The following is a 22026-nucleotide window of genomic DNA, read 5'->3' as shown; positions in this document are numbered from 1 at the left end:
TGCACAGGCTCGGGGTTTCTGAGCCCATGTAATAATCTGCAAAAAAGTCCCACTTTTTTTTGCTCTGCTGAGGCTCCCACATGGCACGGAGTGGAAAACACTTTGCTGTGGCATGTTTAATGGGTTGCAGAGTAGGCAGTGTGTGGTTCCTTGGAGCAACTGGGATGAGAGAAGATAAAATATGTCCTGCTTTCCCAAAGCAGATTGTATGGCTCTGTGGCTACCTGAAAGGAAAGACCACTTCCAGTTTAGCCACACAGACGTAATCCGTGTGTATTCTTAGATTTATGAGTGGCTGCATTACCCTGCAATTAGTCTGGATTACCAAAATGTGGGATAAGAAGGGGGAAAAAAGGTTTGCTTCTCATTATTTTTTCCTCTGAGCATTCATCTGCTTTACTCAGAGTTTCCTATACCTGATTCTTCGGTGTCTGTGGCCACCAACAGAGTTTCCCCCAGCCCTAGCAGTCTGGTTTAAATGTGTGTGCTGTACATTCTCCTTGTCCTGAGGGCTCTGCTAAAGGCATTTATCTGTTGAATGACGTGCAGACTGCCAGATTCAACAGATGACAGCTTAAGCACAGCACTAGTGACCACCAATGGTGAGGTTTTTATTTTGGGATCCTGCTTTTTCTTAAAAAAAAAAATGTTGCCATTATTGACTTTTTTTTAAATTCCTTTTTTCAAGCCGTTTCTTGTGTTTTGATGTATTCTTCTGCTCTGTCCCATATTAAGGACTGATCTTGATTTCATGTGCCCTAATTTTGTGCTGCCCCTCCTCTAGCCTTCAGCAGTTGCTTGTGGTTTGTGCAGGAGTTTGGGAACAGATGTGAACAAACAGGCACAGACACAAATAGATGGTACTGACTCCCTCCCTCCCTCTCTCTCTCACCTGTCGGCCATTTGCTGTCCTCTGATAAATTGAAGACATAAGGCAGTTCAGAAAACACACAGATCATGACTCTTTTTTGTTTTTCTTACCCTTTTTTTCAAGTGGAGGTCTGTACAAAGGCAAGACGGGTGGCACAGGGCAAGACAGGGACATAAAACAGGCAGATGGAAAGCACAATCCTGAGTCCTCCAGCTTTGGTTAACTTTGCTATCAGCAGCAACCTCATCATGAGGATCCTGCCCATGTGTGCACTGCTCTGGGACCTGCTTGGCAGTGTTGTTTTGGGATGAACACTGTCCTATCCTGGTGAAATGGAATGTAGTTCAAGGTAATTTCTTCAGGGGTGTTACACCATTCCCCAAGGAAGGGTTTAGAGACCCAGGAAATTAAAAAGTCAGATGGATGCCAATGGGTAGAGGGCAAATGCATCCCAATACAATTCTGCACACCACCACAATGGTCCTTAACAGGGATTTTCTTAGGAAACAACATATGCAAAGATAATAACCTCCCTGCTGGTCCTGGCAGATATCTGCCTTTCTGGCCGACTCGGATCCATTCATATGCACAACAGGGGGGAAAGGATTATTTTAGCCTACTTATTTTCTTTTCCTAGTTCACATCATTCCCTGAGTATGTACAAATAGGAAGGATGCCAAGTTGTTTACAAGGAGATCAGTGATGATTTGAGCCAAAACTATCAGTCCAAGTGCCCTCAAACTGTAGGGATTTTCTCATGTGGCTGTGACTCCAAAAGCTGTGACTCAGCTCCATCTCTGCACTGGAGTGAATGTCAAAATGAATATCTAAGCAAAAGCCCCATTCTGAGCTCTACTGAGAGCTCCCACTGAGTGTCAGACATGAGAAATCACCCTGACTCTGTCAGCATAAAACTTCCAAGACACAGGTAATGTACATCATAAATTTGAGCTGAGAAATTCTCTTGTAAGCGTTTTTCCTTTGAAAACCTTACCGAGCTCCTATCTCCTTCCCCTTGCAGACCACCCGCAGATACCACCCACAGACCAGTCACCCCATGGTCTTGAGAGGTCATCTGTCATTCTCACTATCTTAATCCTGAGAGCATAGGTGCTCAATCAGAAAAACAACTTTAAACAGGTGCTTGTTGTCAAAACCACAGTTCATATCATCAGAATATGATTAGAATGAATATTGACATCTCAGTGTTTGCTTCCTGCTAAGTGTTTGGATGTTGAATATGTGTGTAATAACAAAGGAATGACTGCAGAGAAGTATGGAGATTGGACATTTGAGAGGAGCAAGTCTTGCTGTAAAGAAATCAACAGGAGGTACAGCATCAGCTCTGAAATACCAGTGTGGTACCAGGAATGTTTATATTAAGCAGTCAGAGCAGAATCATCCTTGAAAATGATGCTGTGAATCAGGGTATTTTGTAATAACATTTTCAGTTCTTCTTGTTTTCTTTTCTCTTTTTAAAACTTCCCTTCAGATATTGATTGAAACTGCAAAGTAGATGAGTGGCAAGGAAGAATTTTCCAATCAATCAAAGTGAAAGAAAATATTTTGGCGATTTCTTATTATATTCATCCTTAGTCTTACACTGCTGTATTTGTTTTGAAGTTTTTGGGGTGTTTTGTGGGTTTTTTTGGGTGAAGTGTTTTGAAGCACTCTTGGGTGTGATACTTCTGTGCTGAGAGAGCTGGGAAGTTCCCCTATGCCCTTATTGTCTGTGGCATTGACAGTGGGCACCCCTGATCTCTAATGCTCGTTCAGATACAGATGCCATGGGTGGCCCTCCTTCCTCACCACTCTGGTTAAGGTCACCTCCCCACTGCATCCACACATTGGATCTTCATTGCAGCCCTGGGGCAGCTTGCTGCTTGTCCTGTTTCAAGAGACAAATTCACATTCACCTCTTCTCGATTGTTTGGTCATCTCTCATACAATTCCTCTTTACTTTCGTAACGCCTTTGCTACGGAGCTGCTAAAATTTTGAGTTGTTATTTCTGTATTTTGTAGTGAGCATGATCTTTGAAGGGTTATTTTTCAACAGCTTTTCTGAAAACCTGCTTTCTCCTCATTTGACTCCATCCTTAAGGCTTAGCCCCTGTGCATCGAGGTATCCCACTCTAAGAAGAGAAAATGATTTTTTATTTGGAATACATTGTTATTTTAATTTTTTAAATTTCAGATATAATGTAATGATGGTCATGATACACACATGTCTGAGGTTGACTTCATGACATTATTGCTGTTTATTGCTCCTGTCATCTTTGATTTCCCCTTCTGTTGCAGTTTTCACTTCTTTGAAGCTTGTCTTAATTTCAGACCCGAATCCCCCAAGTTCCACATCTGCTTACCTTTAGTCATCTGCCTATTCCCATTGATTCCACTGAGAATACACACACACTTTAAATTAGGCACATGTGCAAGATTTTTGGAATTAAATCATGGGAAATGTAGTCTACTTGTTGTTATTTTTCCCAATTTCAACAGCTAGTGGCTTCTGCAGGTGGTCAGACCTGCAGAGATTTAAACACCATGATTAGTAAAGAAAAGGCAGTTGGCCAGAAATCTGTAGGAAAAAAAGGTTTTGACAATATTAAGAAGAGATTTTTTTTTTTTTTGCAGCAATAATAATGGTGTGGGCTTTCATAGCAAGGGTTGCTCCAAGACAGTAGAGCTGGCAAAGACCCAGAATTTTATTTTTATTTCTTGAGGCGATTCTCAGATGAGAGACAGTTTTCATCAGACACAATTTTGCTCCTTTCCTTAAGTAAATCACATCATGGGGCAGGAGGGATAGGGGAAGTGGTAATTTGTAATTTCTGTTGGGGAAACACCTCCAGTATAACTGATGTTGTGTTGTTTAGCAGTTGGGAACAACAGGAAAAAAAAAAAAAAAACAAAAAACAAAAAGAACCAAAACACCAGAAGGATAACAGAAGTTTTTGGGAAAAACTGAGGAGAAAAACCAGACTGAGGGAAAATCTGTACTGTCAAGATTGACTACACTCTTACAATTTGGTTTTCTTATTTTGTTGGGTTTTTTTTTTCATATTTAAACTGTTGCAACAAGAGCTGAAAATAACTCCTATTTCAGTTTGCATTAAGTAGTACTGTAAATGCAATTTCATTAAAAAAAAGAGAAGCTGTGGTGTTCTAAACCACATGCCTTATGATATCTGAAATTATTAGAATGAATTTAAACCATTAAAATAATTGCATTCATTTGAAAAAATCTATATTTTTACTTTTACTTCCATTGATGATACAGACTAGTTTTGGCAGAGAAAAAATGAGAGAAAATGAAAACTGTAGGAAGACAATAAAATGACAGCTTAATTTTCATTTAAAAATTCATTCCTCTAGAAATGCAACTTTCAAAACATTATTGAAGATGTGTGGAGGATCAAAATGATTGTTTAACTCCAGCACACCTTAAACACAAGTCTAAAAATAACACCATTCCCAAAAGGCAGAAATTCAGAGCTGCCACCATCTCTGCAGCTCTGTTGCCAATATCTGCATTGTTTATTTACCCTGGGACAAAAACCTCAGTGGATCAGGAGCAGGATCTCAGGGCAGCTCAGATGGAGCCAGATGGGAGGAGGTGGGAGGTCAAGCTTTGGCTCCAGCTCATCCCTCCTGGCTTTCCCCTGGAGGCTGCTCTTGTGATGGAAAGGTCCCTGTAGGGAGGAGGAGCCCAAAAGACAGAGAAAAAGTGAGATAAGGAGAAAAGCAGGCAGAGCAAAGAGTGTAACTTAGTGCTTCCTGGCATTGCCTCCTGAAAAGAGCCCCTCAGTCTCAATCTTCTGCTGCACAGAAGGGCATGAGGTGATCTCAGCTTTGGAAATGAGATAAATTAGATAAGCTAATTCATTTTTCTGCTGATTTAGAATCATTTTTGCTATGTTTGATTTGTCAGTTTTATTCTTATAATCTATTGGTAACTTGATACCTTTATGTTTTAAGAAAAAAAAAAATCCTCCCTTTCTACATTTCAGCTGTTAAATAAAAAAGCAGCAATTCATAAGGAGCACAAAATCCTACAGGGGTGAATGCACTGGAGATCCAGAGCAAAATTTTTTCACAGTTAAATTTTTGGCCTCTTCCCTGCTATCTTGCAGGCAGGGCAAAAGTGATCAGGATGATCTGTTCTTTCTTCAGAGTATATTTATGTTTCCTCTGCAACAATACACATCTTTTCATTATTCTTTGGACTCAGAACTATCTGCAAACCATGATTGTTCTCCCTGATATTTGCTAAATATTGACAGAGAAACAAAGAAAATATGTGTGTTGAAACGCGCTGACCTCTAGTACAAGCAGAGCAAACAAGTGAATGCCCTGGGATGTGTCTTTTATTATTGCTATTTTTTTTTTAATAAATAAATAAATCCATGAAGAGATGAGTCAGGCTAGGACAGCAGCTCAGGTTTTACTGGAGCTGATGGCTTTTGGAGGGTTTTCTTCTACCCTGCATCACTCATCCATATCATGTGTCAGGGAGAGCTGACTTTGTACTCAGATAGGAGGTAGTACCTGAAAGTATTCAGCTGGTTTAGATGGTCTCTGGAACCTGCCTCTTCATAAAAATCATCTTCAACCAGGCCAGAGAATCTTCCTGTGTGGTGTATCCAGAAACTGCCCATGAGCCAAGAAGTTCAGAACAGCCTCCAGCATGAAATATAATTAAAAGTGCACATGGATGCTGTACAGGAAGGGTCTTAGGAATTGTGAGGCTGGACAGGAACATAAGCATCTTGCCCCAGGTTCAGGGCATTTGGGAGGTTTGTTTGACCTTCATCCTGGCTATTTGCACACAATTCCATGTTATTATTTACAATAACATTGAATCAAAATGTGAATTTGCCATGGCAACCCAGGATTCAAATGGGGCCAACGTTGCTTCCCCAAATTACAGCACCTCCTTAAAAAAGGAGTAAAGAAGAGCGCACCATGTAATGTGAACTCTTGCAAAATGCTATAAGAAAAGCATGGCTTTAATAAACAACACATTTTCTGCAATTCTTAGAAAGCATTTTAGAAGAAAAAATCACAATTACAAAAAAAAAAAATAAATATGTACATACAAAATGAGCTATTTCAGCTTAATCAATTTTTCAGGAAAATATTAACTCTGGGAACATACTGGCAACAGTAAGACCAGTGTAGGACATTGACATGATGTGGGTGAGGAATTCTGTGTCACTGCCTTGTTTTTTTACTGTAAGGAAAACAAAACAGTGACAAGCCGTATGTTCATTCATGCATTTTACTCTTTCCATTTCTTTGGCCCTTTTGCCAGAAAAATAACGAAGCATCCAGCAGATGACATAGCTGTACATAAATAAATATTTATTCAAATCCCCTGCTTGCAGTCACTACCCACTAACAAAATACCAGAGTCAGCTGGACTTCTGGAAAGCAGAATGCATCCAGCAATTTTGCTTAAGTTATTCAAAATAATGCTCGTTTAACTGCAGCTTTGAAGGTCCCATGTGGTTGTGAATGTTCTTGTGTGAGTACCTGTGTGTCTGTTGATGTTATGTGACAATCCTGGTGTGTACATATATATATATATGTATAAAATATATCATATGTATTATATATTATATATTAGTGTATATATATATAATATACACACTATATATATTTTATATATACTAATATGTCTGTTGATGTTATGTGATAATCTTATATATATCTTATAATCTATATATATTTATATATGTACAAAAATATACCTTATATATGTATTATATAATATATATGTGTTATATATAATATATATTATATATAATTATATTATATAGTATAGTTATTATATCTGCATTATTTTATATATATATATATTATTTGTAATTATTTTTAACATATATAAAATATGATATCTTGGACTAATATATATAAAATATCTTGGACTTGTCCCATCCATTTCACTTTTCTTCCTGTTATTCTCAGGTGCATATTACTGACAAGATTTGCCCTAAGCACACCTGAGGTTTTCTATTGTACATATCAGTTTTATAGGACTGATGCACATCTTTTTTATTTTTCCTAATCAGAGTTTGAAGAGGTTCAGCCACTGTGTCTGGCTTGAGAAAAAACTGTATTAATAGCGACAATCTTCTCACCTTTACAAATTATTCAAGTGACAATGAAAATAAGAAAAAAACCAGCTATTTGTTACTATTTTTTAAAGCAAGTCCAAAACCCAAGCCCTGTAGCTAACAAGGAGTACAACAGGTGAGACAATCCATGTCTTTCCACACATTTCTACAGATCTTTAAGAGTTGGTTTTCCTTAGGAGATAAGTGGGAGCTTCTTCTGCACCTAACAGAAGCAGCAGCCCCAAATCTCTATTTTTTTTTAAATTTTTATCCTACTTTCACAGCACAGGCACCATTAACTTATGGTGGACACACCAGCCCTGCTGGAAATACACAGAGACTTTGTCTGGTCCAAGTCATTTGCTTTCAAGATTTTTGTTCCTTGTGAACAGACTCCTGGAAATCTGGGCACAGTATTCTTGCAGATAATCCCTGTCTTGCCACTTTATTGCTAGTTGTCTCTTTCAGGACTTTTCAGCCTTGAATATCAGCTTTCCATTTGTAATTCTTGATACTAGCTGGAAATTTCACAGGACAAAAGCAGATCCTATGCATTGGCTTAGTTCCACTATCCTTATTTTAGATTCTTGTGAATTAAGGAAAACCACAGCAGGTTTGAATTTTGTTTTGCTTTTTAATCTAAAGATACTGTTTGTTTTGGCTCAAAGGGAATTGTGAGAAATACCAATATATTTAAAGGGAGCACATTTAAGTGCTTTCTGAGGACAGCAAGTGAACCATAGCAGTGAAATCCTGCTGTATGTGAGGTTCTAAAATTGCAATGTGCAAATGCTTTACTGGGATGTAAATGTACAAGTATGTGTATTCCAGGACAATATACAGTCAAAAAATGGCTAATGTATAAGCAAAAATTATTCTCAAAATTTAAAGGAATCAGTTTATACTCACATCCAAAATTTCTAGTGACCTCACACACCATGAAACAATGAAATCTAATAAGCTGTTCTCTTCAACAGAAGTTTTAAAATATGTTCAGAAAGACTTTACCTCACCTCTACTGCCTGACTTCAGCCTTAAAATCTTAAATCTGACAGTTGGCCATTTCTCTTTTATTTCTTTTTCTACCACAGAACATCATCTTGGCTTTGCCTTCCCAGCCTGCATCAGCCCTACCAATACTCTGAAATGCTTCATATGGAGCATGCATTCACTGGGAAATACTAGAATTCCTGATGTAATTTCTCAATAAAATAATGAAATTAGATCCTAGTGAGCTTGGGACACTGGACATTTGATTTCAGAGCTCCACACTGCCATGGCTGCAGGCAGTATAATTTCATAGTTCTTGGAATATGTGTAACTCAGGAGTTACTCAGAAACATAAACTGCAATTCCTGGAGGTAAAGTGAAATATCCATTAGTTTCATATATCCAGATTTGTCTACTCTAAAAGAATATACTTTACAGACAGATACCCCTGATACCTGACATGTGGTTTTCTTTTGGGGAATCAGTGCTGTGTAATTATTAAAAAAACTGTTCCATTCTCAGCTTTATGCAAAGACTGAGTCTATTATTTGCCTTGGTCTTCACAGAGAAAATTCATTAGTTTGAATTGTGTTTTTATTAATCTTAAAAGTCAGGGAAAAGGAAAAAAAAGCTAAGGCTAAACTCCATAATGCCTTGTTGTACCCCTTGGAAAAATTTGCTTGTCTGTACTTTAAGCTCCCTGTGACAGTCAAAGTCTGTCTTTCCAGTGGTTTCAGACTGTGTACAAGACAATAGAAACAATGTGGGAATATAACAAATTCTTAGTGATATTAACAGTGCCAGGGGATGCAGTTCCAGTCCATGGAATTGCAAAGTGTGTCCAGATGCTGCAAGGATGCATATATTATATGCATCCTTGTTTATCAACATCCTTGTTTATTAGCATTTACAATGCTTATAATGTTAAACAGATAATAAAGGTTGAATTAAACAAGTCAATGGTTTTGGTCTTGCTGACTGCAGGTTCTGGAGTGTACATGAAATAAATCATCTCCACAATAAGCACTGCTTGGCTCTATACCAGCTCCAAGGACATTGAGGATACTGACTTTCCCTTCTGGGAATAGTCCCTCTGGGGCTGCTTTTCAAAAACTGACAGGTTGGAGCAAGTTTTAATGTGTAGTGCCCAAATCTTATATGATTTGACAATTTCATCTTTGGTAGGTGGCAGTTCAGCCCTCTTTTTTCAAAATGTAGAGGAGAGAGAAGGGTTTGTTTGAATGGTTTTGTCAGAAAATAATTGCAGAAGGGTGGCCAGTTCCAACACAAACCCCAGGGACAGCTCTACTAGGTACTTTACAGGAGATATTGACCATCCTCCTAATTTATCATCAATATGTTTACTTATTGCATGGTGTCCAACATCTCAGGCACTGCTTAGACCAGCCTCTAAGATATCAACCCTGGAGAAAGCTTTTAAACTCCATTCAATTACAATTCATTTATAAAAACCAGTTTAGCTTCAAGGAAAGAAATGTAAGGTAACTGCACGGTAGGAATTATCTTGGCTGTGCCAAAGGATTTCCTGTCTGTTTCTCAACTCTCCATATTTTGAATTTCTTCTGTCAGAAAATTTGTCTGTTACTCTGAAACTATAGAGGACAGGGTTTCCTTCAAGGTGTATCAGTACCTACATAATGTTAAAGATGACCATCAGTGTTTTGTGAGCATGTAATGCACTTGATCCATGCACTTTATTGATGTTCCTAATGAGATCCAAAGGTCCTGTGATGGAAGGTGTGATGACATTTCAAGGTATTAGTGATAATCACTTGGCAGTATTCCCAATTTCCCAATATTTCCAATTTTCTCAATCTTTGAATTCCAGCAAATGAAGGTCTATTTGAAATTAAATTCTGATATGGAAGCGTGCTTTCCTCCTAAGGCTGGGCATTGATGGGTGGGAATCTGTTACCATAAAGGGAGCTAGAAGGCAGCTGAATGAAACCTTAGACAAAAAGGAAGGGGTTTTTTGTGCTAAATGACTAAAACTAAGGCACTTGGCCAAGGCATGCATGCATCATAACCCACTACTTATTTGGGTGAAGAAATGCCCCAGCATTCCCACTTGCAGCACACTGACAGCTCAGCCCTGAGCCATCAATTATCCACAGCAGCGTGCCCAGGACTGGTGCTGCCACATGCACAGTAAAGCCTGCTGCCCACAGAGGCCCAGCTTTGGATCTGGATGCTGTTTTCTCCCAGAATTCTGTATTTGGATGTGTGTTGCACAACAAACTGCATGGCAATGACTGCACGCTTCATAAATTGGCACCGATGGCTGCTCTTCTTCCAAAGTCAAGTGTAAAGTCTTAGGGACTTATTGATGAAAAATCCATCTGATCTGGCTGGATCACAGAAAAAGGAGGGCCCCAAATTATGAGCAGGATCTGTTCTAAAAAGCCCATGAGCTCATGTAAAAATGTGATGGAATATGGGCACGGAAAGTTCCGTGTGGATTTCAGTAGATGCACAGGGATTCCTGGTATGCACATAAATTTATATGTTGTACTCAGAGACATGATGCAAAGGGCCAGGAGGTTGTAAATATGTTTCCTTGCTGCATAAAGTAGGGTGATAAACAGTGACATGTCAGAAGCCCTGGGAAAAAAAAAGATATCATGGGGTCAAGCATGATATCTAACAAGTCTCACTTTTCTTTGCCCTGCCTACATGTTTTTATTTCTACAGTGTGAAACCAGTAACTCTTGTTTGACATAGCAACTGTGCTCCCTGAACAACCTGGGAAATCTTAATGGCTGTACCTGTCTGAGTATTTGACATAAGCTGCAGGAGTAGTAGTCAGCACCTGTTATTTGTAGAAAAGGCAGTGAAATGGTCCTAAAATACAGGAGTATAAAAGCATACTAGGAGTATGTTATAGTTCTCAGAAAAAATAGTTGTTTTCAAATTATTTCAGTCAGTTGACATGCTTACTTTCATTTATTTTTACTGTTTGTAATCAAAGTGTTCAGGAAAAAATAAAGCTGAATAATTTTCCACCAGAAAATATCTCTGTATTATTATTAGCCAATTTATGCAAAGCAGACTCTATTCCTTTTTGCAATATGCTTAATTTCCTGTAGACTTGGATTACAATAATTTTTTTTGAAGTTTTGTCAGGTTTTGCTGTATTTCTTTAAATAAAAATGCAGGCTGCATTCATGCTGCTCACTTTCTGCAAGTTGTACTTGCAGTTTAACTGCCTTAGCTCCTTTCTCTCACAGCTGCTTGTGTGCAAAGGCTTTGCTCACCATTAATCCCAAGTGTGATGGGCTTTGTAAAAGTGGCTGTGCAGAAGCCTTGAGAGGACTCTCTGGGAAGATGTGGCTTTTGTAAGGCTGCCTTCAGGCCAGCTCTTTCTCCTTAGGAAGTTCATCATCCTGTCAGGAAGGCATGGAGAGGAGCGAGGCCAGGTCCTTTGGCAGTTCTGGATTAAAGCTTTAATCCTTGGACTACTTGAATGTGCCCTAATTTATGCCATACCAAAGCTCCTAAATTATGTCTAAAGCAGCTCTATCCTCTTAGGTTCTCTTTAGTTTTAATGTTTCTCATTAAAAATGATGAAACATGAACCACTGTTACTGAATACTCATCTTTCTCACCAACAGAAAAACCTCAGCTCTTCTGGACATGAGACACATGGTGGCAGGTTTTGGCTTTTTCCAGCATGAGCAGGGCATGGCTGATTCAAGCAAGGACATCCAGCAGATGTCCTTGATCTAAACAGATCTCCATCATTGCTGATGCTGCTTAGATTTTACAGGTGAGTATGAGGACAAATTTCAGAGGCAGAGCTTCATATTGTGTCATGGCAGCTCTGCAGCCAAATGCTGCTGGTAAAAAAATCAATTTAATGCTATGGAATTGCTTGTGTCCAAGTATAAAGGCCTTCAACAAAGGAAAATGGTAAAAAAAGCACCTTTGCTCAGATTTTACTTACATATTCTTTCAACAGCATGTGTGAAGGAAAAATCTTGGGAGCTGAGAAATATTGGGCATAGAAACAGTTGTCATAGTAATTGTCTTCCATATACATAGAGTTCATTAAGTGGCCTATTAATTGCTGATGCCAGTATAACAGGCAAGTGAGTGAAAAACTGTCAGTCTGTCTAAAAGGGCAGTCAAAGAGAAGGAAAATCAATACCTCCAAAGAATCACAAAATGTTCAGAAAAAGTAAGTTTCCAGGGGAGGAGAAGGTTTCAATAAAATTATGACTTTAGCTCTGGAAAATAATTCAGTTAGAGCACAAGTGGTTGTCATAAAAAATGTGTATATTAGGAAAAAAAGCACTGTTGTCTCTTTCAAAATAGAAATACCTTCTAAGCATCTCAAATGTCAGCTTTTTATTTAATAAACTTGGGTAAGAAATACACTGTATTTCTTGGGTAAGTTATACATGGTATAACCACATGATGTTTGTGGAATGTTACTTTACATGTAAGAAATGCTGTAAACATAAGGGGCTTTGTGTGTGTGTTTCTCTGTGAGAAACCCACTCCATCCTCTGAGAAAGCTTATCAATGAAAAGACAAGATAGGTTACAACAGAGTGACATAAAGTCCAGTTCTGCAAGCTGTCACAGAGCATTCTATCTTGCTATCATAGGGACTGCAAATTCCCTGTAAAAGTCACTTAAGCACTTTGCAGGAGATAAGTGTTCCTTACATCCTTAGAAAGATTTCAGAAAAGAGAAATGAGCATGTATTTCCATGGACAAATGGCTCAGACAACATAGCTAATGGTGTTTGGGGTTTGTGTGGGACAGCAGGATAGATGAGTTCCCTTCATAGAAAAGCTAGGAAAAATGTAAAATTGGTGAAGGGCTCATCTTGAATAGGAGATAAGAGTGAGCAGTTGATGCTGTTGGGCTTTTCTGCTAAATGCAACTGCAGGCAGGCTGGAAAACTGCTGCTTTTTCATGTGCATTGATGAACACATGTGCACATTTTGCCTCAGTTACTAGGTAGGTGCTAACAAAGCAGCTGAACCGTGTACAGGATTGGTTTTGGTCTATTTTTAGTTCTGCCTTGCACAAGGTCTGGACATTCTGTTCTGCACGCCGCCGACGTTTCAGCCACGGCTCTCGGTACAGCTCACACTTCTCTTCTGAAAGCTGCTCCAACATTGTGCCATTGCTGCCAGGAGGTCCTAAATGGGAAACAAAACCAAACCAATAAATCAACTGTGATAAAAAACAACAACAACAACAAAACAAGCAAGAGCGCTCTGCTCTTTCCATCTTGCAAAACAAAATCCTTCAGGCATGATTTATTAGTAAAGCCAGCTATGGACAGTGAATAATGTACATCTGGATCTAATGAACAAATGCACAGCCAAAATATCCTCCTTTTTTTATTTTTTTTCCAGGGTTTAAGTGAAGTAATTCATCTGTACTTTAACAAAAGCTTTTATTTCCACATGAAGAGGAGGGCAGCCATTCAATCAGACATGACTGAGATTGTTTCAGTTCAATTGCCCAATATTTTCACATTACCTAGAAAAAAAAATAATAGAGAAGGACACATGTGTGCTATTTGGACCTAAGAAAGTCTCTACCTACAAGATGTCTCATATATATAAATCTATGTACAAATATTTATGGTTCTATTATACACAGAAAAAGTAATACCTTTGCATTAACATGAAACATCACAACAAATTAGGATCATAAATAATAGAAAGTGCATGTGAAACAAAAAGTCTGGGAAATTCTTTACTCATCTCTGTAGCCTTCTGGGCAGAAAAGCTCGTTTTGAAAGCAGATGCCCCTGAACTGAAGTTTTGCAGTGGGTGTTCACTGCTTTCAGCTGGCAGTGAGGGTTTTTAGCAATGCCTCCAATTCTGAAATGCCCAGATTGTGATCCACGAGCAAGTGCAGAAAGGGGTGGGCACATTCTTGAGGAAAAAGCTCAGTAAGGCTTTCTCTCAAGCATGTGTACAACATTTCAGTACCTCTAAGTGATGCAAGCCAATAGAACTACTGGCACATTTAAAGAAAAACATAACATGTGTGTGATTGCCTGGAGAAGTGCAGTCCATGATTTTAATTCTGTTTAACAGTGGTTTAACTCTTAGTGTCATGCAGCTATCAGGCTGCTTTTCTTTTACTCCTGTTTTCTTATATTGGAAGCAGGTCTTGATCCTTTTCAAGGAGCTTTTGATTTAGTTTAAAATCACTGCTAAGCAGAAGAGCAGGAAAACGAGCAGCGGTTGTGGAGTTTTTCCAATTAATTTGGGATTTGCAGTTAAATACAGGTGTCACAATTTAACATATGAATAATTCATAAACCATCAAACAGCACTATTTCAGTGGAGGAGTTTTCTGAAAAAAATAAAGAGAGTCAAACATATGCCAAACATTTGCAGGATTGTTAGCAGCAAGTGGCTGAAGGAAAGTTGAAAAAATTGCAAATAAAGCAACCTAGCTGATGGGTTGTTTAAATTCTCAAATAGCAGCTGATGACTTCTTCCTATTCAGGGGGAATTTCCTGACTTACAGCTTTGCATTCATTTTTGTTTCTGAAAATCCTTTACAATAGGAAAGCAATTATCTCTGAAGGAGATGGACTGAATTGGTTTCTTGTTCTGGAACTTAATCTGACATATTTTTCCATGCAAGAAAATCTGTTAGAGCTTGCAACTGTATGGGGAAAATAAGACATATTTGTGTTGGTAATTGGCATGACTCTTCTTGCATGTTATTAATTTTCTGTAAAGAATAAATCTTTAGGTTAAGAAAAGCTAGTTAAAAGTCCTTTCATCATTTTAGTTTAGCTTCCACACTTTGTGAAGTGACCAGATATGGTGACAATTGAAATTAAGAGGAGTGGCAACATAATGAGGTATTTGTATCCATCTGCATAATAAGATAAATGGGTTAAATACTGACTTCACTGTCTTTATTCTGTCTAAATCTTCCCCAGAGGTGACACACAAGACCAAGAATGATTCAGTGGTCTGATAAGGGGAGTTCTGCATGCCTCCAGCCAGTCTCCCTTTGTGAGCCAGTAACTAAAATGGATTGCATTTGGGCACTATATTTAGTTTTGCCCATAATTTATTATCTGATCTTGGCTGGCACCCCAAATCTATTTTTTTGTTAGCACAGTTTTTATGGTATATTGAAAAAACCTGCAATGTAGCATTCCCTGCCACTCAAAATGAAATTAAAGCTAAGAGTAGTATTTAAGAGGAGCTACTACCACTCAGATGACTGTGGCTGGAGAAGCCTTCTTTGTTCCCAGACTGACATTGTACAGAATTTCCTTAGGTTATATTTTACTTCCTTTATCATACAGCTCAGTAGCTGAGATGTGAATCTCTCAGGTATATGAAATATCAGATCCACATCTTATTTGAAACACATGAAGGTCCTCAAATGCTGCAGTAGGTAGGATGTGGTAACTGCTTCTGGCCACTGCTCAGGCATCCAGTGATCATGAAATCATCCAGTGCTCTCATGGAAGTTCATTTATAATGAATCCCCAGAATTATGCAACATAATTTATGTTACTCTTTATTTATATTACTCTTGATTTAATAATGAGAAAGAAAAATATCAATGATTTTATAGGTTAATGGGCTTTATTTTTTTCTCCTTTTTTTCTCCTTTTTTTTTTAAAAAAAAATCTTTTGCATCATTTTCAGTTTTGATTTCTTGAAGGGCTAAATTAAGCATGGCAGGTATTTTAGTGGGGGCTCAGCTAATGGTCTATCTGGAGATGTAATGAAGCACTGAAGTACTTTTTCCCCTGGGAGGTGAGAGTGCTGGCTGTTACAATACCTCACTTCTCTCCTGCTTGACAGTTGAATGCCTACTTTAAATAATGGCAGGAAGTCCAGAGCTTTTCTACATTCTCCTTTCCTTTCAGTGTGCCGGATGCCCTGGCACCAGAGAGCCTTTGAAACCTTCTCCTGTTTCTTCCACACCTGATGGTGATTGTTTGACTGGAGATTTATAGCTGGCCTGAAACTCAAGGCTTCCAAGGAGCTGAAGTTACAGGAGCTTGCAGTGATGCTGGATTCCCTGGAGGGGTGGTGCTGCAGTCATCTGATGGCTGCCAAGCAGTAAAATGAGATGGTAATTTCTGCATTCCAGTGGTCCAGAGCTTCCACCACCAAAACCACCAGCAGGACTCAAAGAAAAAGCAGTTTAGAGATCTTATCTTCTGGTCATGTTTTGTGTGTGCTCAGGCTCTAACCACATCAGTGGCATTGCTGGCATCAATGGAATATCTCCTCTGATAGTTTATCCCAGGCATAAGGACTTCCAGGGTGGAGACTCAGTCACTTATCTCTGTGAGGAAGCCACCAAGAAAACATGCTCAGGCAGGAAAAGTGACTTCCACACCTGCTCCCATCCCATCAGCACTGAGAAGAGCTAATAAAGCCAATAGCTTCATGGGGCATTTCTAAAACACGTTTGTGGCCTGAGTAGTGATTTCTTCCACACAATGTCAGAACCACAGAGTAGCTGAGGGTGTGTAGTCTGGTCTCTTGCTCAAGCAGAGCCAGCCAGAGCAGATTGCTGAGGACCTTGTCCACTTGTTTTGAATATCTCCAAGGATGGAGACCCTACCAACTCACTGGAAAATCTGTGCCACTGTTCAGTCACCCTCACTGCAGGACAGATTTTTCTCATGTTCAGAAGGAACCTTCTGTGTTTCAGTTTGTGCCCATTGCCCCTTGGCCTGTCACTGGGCACCAGAGAGAAGATTCTGGGTCTGTCTTCTTTGCTCCATTAGATATTGATCAGATCCCTTGAGCCTTCTCTCCTCCAGCTGATCAGTCCCAGCTCTCTCAGCCTCTCACAGGAAAGATGTTCCAACCCCTTCATCATCCCTGTCCTTTGGAGGCTGTGCTTGCTCCAGCACTATGAAGGTCTTAAATCACACATAAAACTCTCAAACACCCCCTTCTCTGCCCCCTTGTTGCCTCCTTTTCAAGAAACAACCAGTATGGGAGAGCCAAGAAAAAAAATGCAAGTTCTTTATAGGAATTTGAAGAAATTGAAGCAATTGAAGGTTTCGTTCCTGCTTGCTCCTTTCCAACCACGACACAACATTTAAAATGACACTGCAAAATTAGAAAACAAGTGTTCCTGCCAATGTAAATAAAAGGGGAGATAAAGTTGGAGATGATTGATGGCTGTGGGAAGGAGAAGCTACTAGAGATACCTGAAAGGAGAGCCATCAAGCTTTATTAACCAAGACATAAAAATATCTCGTCAGGGATAAAACTCCCTGATGTAATAACAGTGAAAAAGAGAAATTTATTCCAGAGATGAAATTAGTTCAACATCTGAACAATATTTTCAAACTGTGGAATACTCCCTCAGTAGTGATTCTTCCTCTCGTTAGGCTTTTGCTCATTCTTCTTTCTATTACTGTCATCATCAGTGTCCCTGTTTAGAGGTAAACCTGTACTGATAGTAATTCTCAGACAAGTAAGAAAAGGATTTATGTGGAAAAGGGAGGATTTAGGAAAATCCTTTGGCAGCAAATGTCTTTTATTTTTTCCTTAAGAATAGAAAAAAAGGAGAATAGTGGAATTACACTGTCAAACAACCAGCCCAAATCTGAGCAAAGATAGAGTATAATTTATTTTGTAAAATGCTAATAAGGAATAAGCTAGAGGAAAAAGAGATTAGGAATGTCTTTGACAATATTAAATTACATTATTAGGTATTGAATGATCTCCTTGAAATTGTTAGGAACAGTACATATGCACATTAGCTTTTGGGTGCCTTACATCCTGGAAAAATAGAATGTTCTGGCATAGCCTTATACATAAAAGTTTTCCTGTTGTTTTTTGGTTTTTTTCACTAAGACACCCAACCCAAACCTTACAAATTATTTTCACTTTAAAGCTTTTTGCAGTTTAGCAGATTGTACTGAGAGGAATGTTTTTACTGCTATTTTATGAGTCCCTAAAAGAGTTTTATAAGACAATTTTGAACTAAAGCATCTTCAATAAAGTATAAAATAATGACTTTGTAGGATCAAAACTCTATAAATAATGGCTACTTCTACAATGGCTGTGAACAGGTTTAGTGTATCAATTGTGAACATAGACAGGCCAGTCAGTAAAAGAGGGAGCCATTTACTTTTTCATGCTCAAAAATTGTAAATGTTGCTTTTTCATAGCATTTGACTCTTAATTTCTCTCTTCACTCGTGTTTAAGGGGATAGAAGCTGCTTTATTAATTGCTCTTAGAAGAACAGAGTAGGGCTGTCATAAATGACTCACTCAAAGATCTATTGAAACAATAATTTGTGACTAATATATCCAATTATTTGCTCAGCTATAGCCATGACTGTTCCAACCTCCTGTGTTGCTTAAAATTTATGACTTTAACAGCACTACAGATTAAATTTAAATATTCATTGTAATACCAATTCTATCTATTCTATCAAAAAATGTCATTAGATCACAGCAGTGAATTAAAAAGCAGATATAATTGTAAGAAAGTCCTACATAATTCCTTAAAAATTTTTAAAAATGTAAAAAGAAATGTAAAAAAATACTTTAACAATTAACCAAGCAACAAATTACTTCTTTTGTCTTCTTTTGATGACCTTCATATAGAATGTAATAAGTTGCTGAATGTCTATGGCAAGATTCTGAAGAATGATTAAAAAAAAAACCACAGAAAAAAAATATTCACCATTTCAACTATTTGCACATTTTACAAGAATATCTATGAAACTCTAAAGACTTTTTCTCCTTTACATTCTACAGAAACTTATTGATAATGGATATTAGATTTGATGCTATTTCTACATGCATTTATATGTATTTGTTCATACACATATTGGTGTGTTTATGTGTATTTATGCATTGCCTTGTGGATTTACACTGGAACGTGTTTGCTTTAAGAGATTAAATACTTACACAGGAGTCATGAAAGCCTTATCATGGACTCACTCATCATCTGTTCAGTGCAACTGACTTCCAAGAGAAAGCAGAGGGCAGCATGGAAAAGCTTTATTGCAAAGAAATCTTGCATTTCATTAATCATATGAGCAGTGTTCCTTTGTTTAGAGCTTTAGTGTAGTACACAAAATAAAGGGTTAGTTGAGTATTGAAGCTATTACTGAGCTACAAGATAAAGTAGCTGGTTTTCTCATTTTGTTCTCTGTAGACAGTTGCACTTTTTCATATTTGAAGAAGTACACTTACCTCTGGCATCCTGACACTATAGAAACTTCCTTCAAGCATGTGGAACCTTGTTTCTCCATTTCATCTCGCTGCTCCATGAAAAAAAGAGTAATTTTTCATTCCAAGGAGAGCTTTTCTTTGGAGAAGGAAGTTTTCTGTCTGCTCATCTGAGCAGATAGAAAACTCATAATGCAAGAGATTTGTATGATAAACAGTATTTGGAATGAAAAATTTAATGAGCACAGATATTATCAGAGTTGTTCTTTAGCCCCAAGTGAAGATTAATGACATGTGTTTTGCATTTCATGATACACTTTTGGAGAACTCCTAATTAATGGAAAATACTTCCATTCTCAGAAATTCGCAGTCCTTGCTGTTGAGTAAGGTTTTGTGTAAAACTAACAAGATTGAATAATTATTTCTTGGCTGTCACTTTGTAGTTACTTAGATGACCTCAGCTGGTTACTTCATGCATTCAGTCCTTATTGTTTTGAAGCTTTTCCTGTCTTCAGGCAGCCTTCCATATCTAAGGACACCTTAAAAAATGAGGTGAAAAGCAAGAAACATGAACAAACAGGAATGTTTTGCTGTCAATATCTAATAACCCTTCTTTTATTGGATGTTGAGTTCCAAACAGGCTCTAATACTCTATTTGCTAAGTAAGCTCAAGTTCATCAAATGGTCCTCCAGTCATGCATTCCTTTAGGAACAGTTTGCTTTTGTTCACTGTTGGGTTGTTTTCCCCTTACAGCCAGAGTCATGTTTTTATAGATCATATCTATTTTCTGAATAAGCACAGCATTAGCAAATGCTTCTCTTTACTATGGGTTCTGAGAACGTGTAGATTGCAATAACAAATAAGAGGGTTTTTTAAACACAACAGCAGAGAGTGATGAAGGGGTGGGATGAGTTGGAACAAATCTGTGCCACTGACAGCACAAATAAGGATGTGGGAGCTCAACTCAGGCAGACACTGTGACAGCAAGAGAGAACAAAGGTGTTATAAAGGCCCTCTCCCAATCAATGGATCACTTTGCTTTTGAATAAAATCTATGAAAGAAATGGGAAAAAAAGGCCACAAACTACCACCTAGAAACATATTTTATGACAAAGCAACTGGGCAAGATTCCTTTTTTTTTTCATGTTTGAAGAAAATTATTTTCCTTAATTACTTTCAATAGAGATCTTAAAATCTCTACTTACATTTTAAATAAGATAGCTTCTATTGCTTCAACATGAAAAATACATCTAGGATTAATGAGAGTGGTGCAGTTCATGGCATTAAAGTGGGGTGTATCTATTTCCCTGGTTTTGCAGTACAACATTGTGAAGATCCATGAGCTTCTCCTTGCCTTGACTGGTGTTTTAGTACATTCAACAAACTCCACTAAAAAAGTTCATCTAACTCACTTTCTGAATTCCCTCTTACTTGTCATTGGTGGTGAGGAAGTTCAGAGAAGTTACTCTAAAACATTCTTGCCTATTTCTAGGTCTTTTCAAACTAATTTGGCAAAATATAACCAGAAGGTATCGAGGCCAAAATGACTCACATTAAACAAACCTTATTCCACAGTGCCTGACTCATTTTGAAAAGTCCTTCCACCACAGGGAACTCCACAGAAGGGAAGTGCTTTGTCAGGAATTATGTCTGCTCAAGACAGCTGCAACCCTGACTTTTGATAACAGGGGCACAACAGCAGTCTCTACCTGGATACCAGATAACCAGGATTGTCCCCAAATCCAAGCACAGCAAATTAAATTGGTGTGTGTGCATGCACACATGAACACACAAAAATGGGCAATTGTTCACCCCAACCAGTTTAAAAATTAACACTTTTCTCCCTGGTTTACTTTCCATTCAAATTATGTTAAATTTTCTTAGTTAAATAATTTATCTGTGGCTCCTGTACATGGGCAAGTCAACCTCTGCAAGCTGCCCAAAGACAATTAGAAAATGCTAAACCTGTACAACATTTTCCTTTATTTATTCTGTACTATACTCTTTTACAGATGCACCAAACCCAGGCTTCAGTGAGAAAAGATGGTGTGAGTGAACACATACAAAGTTTTCAGGCAGATTCTGTGGTGGCAGACTGTCACATCCCTTAGTGGCCACAATTCCATGTAAGTAAAGAATGATAGACAAGTTGCTAGTGTATATCTGCTGGAGAACCATGCTAAGTTTTATATTCTATTCCTAAGGCACTGCCTGTAAAATAGCAGCAGCAGCATGGAGAGCCATTAAACTAGAGCAGTGTTTGAACATGAAAGGGTGATGCTATCTGTATCATTCATCAAACAATAGCTCTCTGTAATCAATTACAATAGATACTCCCAGAGTAGGAGAAGAAGTAGAGGGTTGAAAAGTAAGATAGGATTGAAATGCCTTTATCCTCACATTTTCAGAAGGAAAATTTGGAGGTCTCTCAATCCTCAAATGCAATTAAATTGATGATTGAAAAACAGAGTTTTCTTTTTAGGGAAGAAGTATTCAGTTTTCTAACAATACACCTATTGGAAACTAAAACTGGAAAAGGCCTCCTATATGTGAGCCTCCTCTTTGGTGCAAAAAGAGAGACAGCCAACCTGTGGCCATGGCCTGCCCCTTGGCATCCTGCTGGCTGGCTTTGCAGTGGTGCTTTTGGAAGAGACTGATCATTGCCTGGTGTGTGCCCTGGGGCTCTGTGCTGCCTCAGGCTGCACATGGGGGATGAATCAAAGTTAAACAGAGCGTCTAGCAGGAGGCAGACCCCACAGTGGAGCTGCTCCTGGCTACCAGTCCCTGCAGTGTGACAGCAGGAGCAGAGGAAGCTTGGGAAGCTGTCAACTGCCCCTCAGAGACCCAAAAACACCTTTATAAT

The 22026-nt window shown here is 38.4% G+C and overlaps 1 long non-coding RNA gene across 1 annotated transcript in view; it reads left to right on the top strand.

The window, feature by feature from the left end:
* LOC139602504 (uncharacterized) overlaps positions 1–22026 on the top strand; it is a 193851-nt gene that overhangs the window by 98917 nt on the left and 72908 nt on the right. Inside the window, exons 7-8 of the long non-coding RNA XR_011683262.1 lie at positions 11613–11767; positions 21176–21289. This is a non-coding gene — a long non-coding RNA (uncharacterized lncRNA). The remainder of the gene's footprint in view (positions 1–11612; positions 11768–21175; positions 21290–22026) is intronic.

Source organism: Agelaius tricolor, unplaced genomic scaffold, assembly GCF_023055355.1.
Source record: "Agelaius tricolor isolate 1412-34295 unplaced genomic scaffold, bAgeTri1.0.p SCAF_34, whole genome shotgun sequence".
Taxonomy (NCBI): Eukaryota; Metazoa; Chordata; class Aves; order Passeriformes; family Icteridae; genus Agelaius; species Agelaius tricolor.
The sequence above is the reverse complement of the archived record's forward strand: the minus strand, read 5'-3'. Positions and strand labels throughout refer to the sequence as shown.